A 7,607-nucleotide genomic window follows, 5' to 3' on the forward strand; every position below is an offset into this window, starting at 1 on the left:
TCACACCTACTAGTGAATGTAATGTAACACACACCCATACAATGCTCACCACCCCGTGATGTTTTTCTCACTCCTACTAGTGAATGTAATGTAACACACACCCATACAATGCGCACCACCCCGTGATGTTTTTCTCACTCCTACTAGTGAATGTAATGTAACACACACCCATACAATGCGCACCACCCCATGATGTTTTTCTCACTCCTACTAGCGAATGTAATGTAACACACACCCATACAATGCCCACCACCCCACGATGTTTTTCAGAAACCCATCCTACATTCCCACTGCATGTTCCCTGACCTCCCGATGCTGACCACCCCGCGGTGCTTTTCTCCATCCTACATTGCCACTCACTGCCTATCCTAATTCGGACCCGCCGATTCACACTACCCCGTGATGTTTTTCTCACTCCTACTTGTGAATGTAATGTAACACACACCCATACAATGCACACCACCCCGTGATGTTTTTCTCACTCCTACTAGTAAATGTAATGTAACACACACCCATACAATGCGCACCACCCCGTGATGTTTTTCTCACTCCTACTAGTGAATGTAATGTAACACACACCCATACAATGCGCACCACCCCGTGATGTTTTTCTCACTCCTACTAGTGAATGTAATGTAACACACACCCATCCAATGCGCACCACCCCGTGATGTTTTTCTCACTCCTACTAGTGAATGTAATGTAACACACACCCATACAATGCGCACCACCCCGTGATGTTTTTCTCACTCCTACTAGTGAATGTAATGCAACACACACCCATACAATGCGCACCACCCCGTGATGTTTTGCTCACTCCTACTAGTGAATGTAATGTAACACACACCCATACAATGTGCACCACCCCGTGATGTTTTTCAGAAACCTATCCTACATTGTCACTGCATGTTCCATGACCTCCCCATGCTGACCACCCCGCGGTGCTTTTCTCCATCCTACATTGCCACTCACTGCCTATCCTAATTCAGACCCTCCGATTCACACCACCCCGTGATGTTTTTCTCACTCCTACTAGTGAATGTAATGTAACACACACCCATACAATGCGCACCACCCCGTGATGTTTTTCTCACTCCTACTAGTGAATGTAATGTAACACACACCCATACAATGCGCACCACCCAGCGATGTGTTTCAGAAACCTATCCTACATTGCCACTGCATGTTCCCTGACCTCCCCATGCCCATACAATGCGCACCACCCCGTGATGTTTTTCTGACTCCTACTAGTGAATGTAATGTAACACACACCCATACAATGCGCACCACCCCGTGATGGGTTTCTCACTCCTACTAGTGAATGTAATGTAACACACACCCATGCAATGCGCACCACCCCGTGATGTTTTTCTCACTCCTACTAGTGAATGTAATGTAACACACACCCATACAATGCGCACCACCCCTCGATGTTTTTCAGAAACCTATCCTACATTGCCACTGCATGTTCCCTGACCTCCCCATGCTGACCACCCCGCGGTGCTTTTCTCCATCCTACATTGCCACTCACTGCCAATCCTAATTCAGACCCTCCAATTCACACCACCCCGTGATGTTTTTCTCACTCCTGCTAGTGAATGTAATGTAACACACACCCATAAAATGCGCACAACACGGTGATGATTTTCTCACTCCTACTAGTGAATGTAATGTAACACACACCCATACAATGCGCACCACTCCGTTATGTTTTTCTCACTCCTACTAGTGAATGTAATGTAACACACACCCATACAATGCGCACCACCCCGTGATGTTTTTCTCACTCCTACTAGTGAATGTAATGTAACACACACCCATACAATGCGCACCACCCCGTGATGTTTTTCTCAGTCCTACTAGTGAATGTTATGTAACACACACCCATACAATGCGCACCACCCCGTGATGTTTTTCTCACTGCTACTAGTGAATGTAATGTAACACACACCCATACAATGCGCACCACCCCGTGATATTTTTCTCACTCCTACTAGTGAATGTAATGTAACACACACCCATACAATGCGCACCACCCCGTGATGTTTTTCTCACTCCTACTAGTGAATGTAATGTAACACACACCTATGCAATGCGCACCACCCCGTGATGTTTTTCTCACTCCTACTAGTGAATGTAATGTAACACACACCCATACAATGCGCACCACCCCGCGATGTTTTTCAGAAACCTATCCTAGATTGCCACTGTATGTTCCCTGACCTCCCCATGCTGACCACCCCGCGGTGCTTTTCTCCATCCTACATTGCCACTCACTGACAATCCTAATTCAGACCCTCCAATTCACACCACCCCGTGATGTTTTTCTCACTCCTGCTAGTGAATGTAATGTAACACACACCCATAAAATGCGCACCACCCGGTGAGGATTTTCTCACTCCTACTAGTGAATGTAATGTAACAAACACCCATACAATGCGCACCACCCCGTGATGTTTTTCTCACTCCTACTAGTGAATGTAATGTAACACACACCCATACAATGCGCACCACCCCGTGATGTTTTCCTCACTCCTACTAGAGAATGTAATGTAACACACACCCATACAATGCGCACCACTCCGTGATGTTTTTCTCACTCCTACTAGTGAATGTAATGTAACACACACCCATACAATGCGCACCACCCCGTGATGTTTTTTAGAAACCATCCTACATTGCCACTGCATGTTTCCTGACCTCCCCATGCTGACCACCCCGCGGTGCTTTTCTCCATCCTACATTGCCACTCACTGTTTATCCTAATTCAGACCCTCCGATTCACACCACCGCATGATGTTTTTCTCACTCCTCCTAGTGAATGTAATGTAACACACACACATACAATGCACACCACCCCGTGATGTTTTTCTCACTCCTACTAGTGAATGTAATGTAACACACACCCATACAATGCGCACCACCCCGTGATATTTTTCTCACTCCTACTAGTGAATGCAATGTAACACACACCCATACAATGCGCACCACCCCGTGATGTTTTTCTCACTCCTACTAGTGAATGTAATGTAACACACACCCATACAATGCGCACCACCCTGTGATGTTTTTCTCACTCCTACTAGTGAATGTAATGTAACACACACCCATGCAATGCGCACCACCCCGTGATGTTTTTCTCACTCCTACTAGGGAATATAATGTAACACACACCCATACAATGCGCACCACCCCGCGATGTTTTTCAGAAACCTATCCTACATTGCCACTTCATGTTCCCTGACCTCCCCATGCTGACCACCCCGCGGTGCTTTTCTCCATCCTACATTGCCACTCACTGCCAATCCTAATTCAGACCCTCCAATTCACACCACCCCGTGAAGTTTTTCTCACTCCTACTAGTGAATGTAATGTAATACACACCCATACAATGCGCACCACCCCGTGATGTTTTTCTCACTCCTACTAGTGAATGTAATGTAACACACACCCATACAATGCGCACCACCCCGTGATGTTTTTCTCACACCTACTAGTGAATGTAATGTAACACACACCCATACAATGCTCACCACCCCGTGATGTTTTTGTCACTCCTACTAGTGAATGTAATGTAACACACACCCATACAATGCGCACCACCCCGTGATGTTTTTCTCACTCCTACTAGTGAATGTAATGTAACACACACCCATACAATGCGCACCACCCCATGATGTTTTTCTCACTCCTACTAGCGAATGTAATGTAACACACACCCATACAATGCGCACCACCCCACGATGATTTTCAGAAACCCATCCTACATTCCCACTGCATGTTCCCTGACCTCCCGATGCTGACCACCCCGCGGTGCTTTTCTCCATCCTACATTGCCACTCACTGCCTATCCTAATTCAGACCCGCCGATTCACACTACCCCGTGATGTTTTTCTCACTCCTACTAGTGAATGTAATGTAACACACACCCATACAATGCGCACCACCCCGTGATGTTTTTCTCACTCCTACTAGTAAATGTAATGTAACACACACCCATACAATGCGCACCACCCCGTGATGTTTTTCTCACTCCTACTAGTGAATGTAATGTAACACACACCCATACAATGCGCACCACCCCGTGATGTTTTTCTCACTCCTACTAGTGAATGTAATGTAACACACACCCATACAATGCGCACCACCCCGTGATGTTTTTCTCACTCCTACTAGTGAATGTAATGTAACACACACCCATACAATGCGCACCACCCCGTGATGTTTTTCAGAAACCTATCCTACATTGTCACTGCATGTTCCATGACCTCCCCATGCTGACCACCCCGCGGTGCTTTTCTCCATCCTACATTGCCACTCACTGCGTATCCTAATTCAGACCCTCCAATTCACACCACCCCGTGATGTTTTTCTCACTCCTACTAGTGAATGTAATGTAACACACACCCATACAATGCGCACCACCCCGTGATGTTTTTCTCACTCCTAACTAGTGAATGTAATGTAACACACAGCCATACAATGCGCACCAGCCAGCGATGTGTTTCAGAAACCTATCCTACATTGCCACTGCATGTTCCCTGACCTCCCCATGCTGACCACCCCGCGGTGCTTTTCTCCATCCTATATTGCCACTCACTGCCTATCCTAATTCAGACCCTCCGATTCCCACCACCCCGTGATGTTTTTCTCACTCCTACTAGTGAATGTAATGTAACACACACCCATACAATGCGCACCACCCCGTGATGTTTTTCTCACTCCTACTAGTGAATGTAATGTAACACACACCCATACAATGCGCACCACCCCGTGATGTTTTTCTCACTCCTACTAGTGAATGTAATGTAACACACACCCATGGAATGCGCACAACCCCGTGATGTTTTTCTCACTCCTACTAGTGAATGTAATGTAACACACACCCATACAATGCGCACCACACCGTGATTTTTTTCTCACTCCTACTAGTGAATGTAATGTAACACACACCCATACAATGCGCACCACCCCGTGATGTTTTTCTCACTCCTACTAGTGAATGTAATGTAACACACACCCATCCAATGCGCACCACCCCGTGATGTTTTTCTCACTCCTACTAGTGAATGTAATGTAACACACACCCATACAATGCGCACCACCCCGTGATGTTTTTCTCACTCCTACTAGTGAATGTAATGCAACACACACCCATACAATGCGCACCACCCCGTGATGTTTTGCTCACTCCTACTAGTGAATGTAATGTAACACACACCCATACAATGTGCACCACACCGTGATGTTTTTCAGAAACCTATCCTACATTGTCACTGCATGTTCCATGACCTCCCCATGCTGACCACCCCGCGGTGCTTTTCTCCATCCTACATTGCCACTCACTGCCTATCCTAATTCAGACCCTCCGATTCACACCACCCCGTGATGTTTTTCTCACTCCTACTAGTGAATGTAATGTAACACACACCCATACAATGCGCACCACCCCGTGATGTTTTTCTCACTCCTACTAGTGAATGTAATGTAACACACAGCCATACAATGCGCACCACCCAGCGATGTGTTTCAGAAACCTATCCTACATTGCCACTGCATGTTCCCTGACCTCCCCATGCCCATACAATGCGCACCACCCCGTGATGTTTTTCTGACTCCTACTAGTGAATGTAATGTAACACACACCCATACAATGCGCACCACCCCGTGATGGGTTTCTCACTCCTACTAGTGAATGTAATGTAACACACACCCATGCAATGCGCACCACCCCGTGATGTTTTTCTCACTCCTACTAGTGAATGTAATGTAACACACACCCATACAATGCGCACCACCCCTCGATGTTTTTCAGAAACCTATCCTACATTGCCACTGCATGTTCCCTGACCTCCCCATGCTGACCACCCCGCGGTGCTTTTCTCCATCCTACATTGCCACTCACTGCCAATCCTAATTCAGACCCTCCAATTCACACCACCCCGTGATGTTTTTCTCACTCCTGCTAGTGAATGTAATGTAACACACACCCATAAAATGCGCACAACACGGTGATGATTTTCTCACTCCTACTAGTGAATGTAATGTAACACACACCCATACAATGCGCACCACTCCGTTATGTTTTTCTCACTCCTACTAGTGAATGTAATGTAACACACACCCATACAATGCGCACCACCCCGTGATGTTTTTCTCACTCCTACTAGTGAATGTAATGTAACACACACTCATACAATGCGCACCACCCCGTGATGTTTTTCTCAGTCCTACTAGTGAATGTTATGTAACACACACCCATACAATGCGCACCACCCCGTGATGTTTTTCTCACTGCTACTAGTGAATGTAATGTAACACACACCCATACAATGCGCACCACCCCGTGATGTTTTTCTCACTCCTACTAGTGAATGTAATGTAACACACACCCATACAATGCGCACCACCCCGTGATGTTTTTCTCACTCCTACTAGTGAATGTAATGTAACACACACCTATGCAATGCGCACCACCCCGTGATGTTTTTCTCACTCCTACTAGTGAATGTAATGTAACACACACCCATACAATGCGCACCACCCCGCGATGTTTTTCAGAAACCTATCCTAGATTGCCACTGTATGTTCCCTGACCTCCCCATGCTGACCACCCCGCGGTGCTTTTCTCCATCCTACATTGCCACTCACTGACAATCCTAATTCAGACCCTCCAATTCACACCACCCCGTGATGTTTTTCTCACTCCTGCTAGTGAATGTAATGTAACACACACCCATAAAATGCGCACCACCCGGTGAGGATTTTCTCACTCCTACTAGTGAATGTAATGTAACACACACCCATACAATGCGCACCACCCCGTGATGTTTTTCTCACTCCTACTAGTGAATGTAATGTAACACACACCCATACAATGCGCACCACCCCGTGATGTTTTCCTCACTCCTACTAGTGAATGTAATGTAACACACACCCATACAATGCGCACCACTTCGTGATGTTTTTCTCACTCCTACTAGTGAATGTAATGTAACACACACCCATACAATGCGCACCACCCCGTGATGTTTTTTAGAAACCATCCTACATTGCCACTGCATGTTCCCTGACCTCCCCATGCTGACCACCCCTCGGTGCTTTTCTCCATCCTACATTGCCACTCACTGTTTATCCTAATTCAGACCCTCCGATTCACACCACCGCATGATGTTTTTCTCACTCCTCCTAGTGAATGTAATGTAACACACACACATACAATGCACACCACCCCGTGATGTTTTTCTCACTCCTACTAGTGAATGTAATGTAACACACACCCATACAATGCGCACCACCCCGTGATATTTTTCTCACTCCTACTAGTGAATGCAATGTAACACACACCCATACAATGCGCACCACCCCGTGATGTTTTTCTCACTCCTACTAGTGAATGTAATGTAACACACACCCATACAATGCGCACCACCCTGTGATGTTTTTCTCACTCCTACTAGTGAATGTAATGTAACACACACCCATGCAATGCGAACCACCCCGTGATGTTTTTCTCACTCCTACTAGGGAATATAATGTAACACACACCCATACAATGCGCACCACCCCGCGATGTTTTTCAGAAACCTATCCTACATTGCCACTTC

The sequence above is a fragment of the Cavia porcellus genome, unplaced genomic scaffold (assembly GCF_034190915.1).
Source record: "Cavia porcellus strain 051 isolate PalLab524CR breed Dunkin Hartley unplaced genomic scaffold, mCavPor4.1 scaffold_66, whole genome shotgun sequence".
Lineage (NCBI taxonomy): Eukaryota > Metazoa > Chordata > Mammalia > Rodentia > Caviidae > Cavia > Cavia porcellus.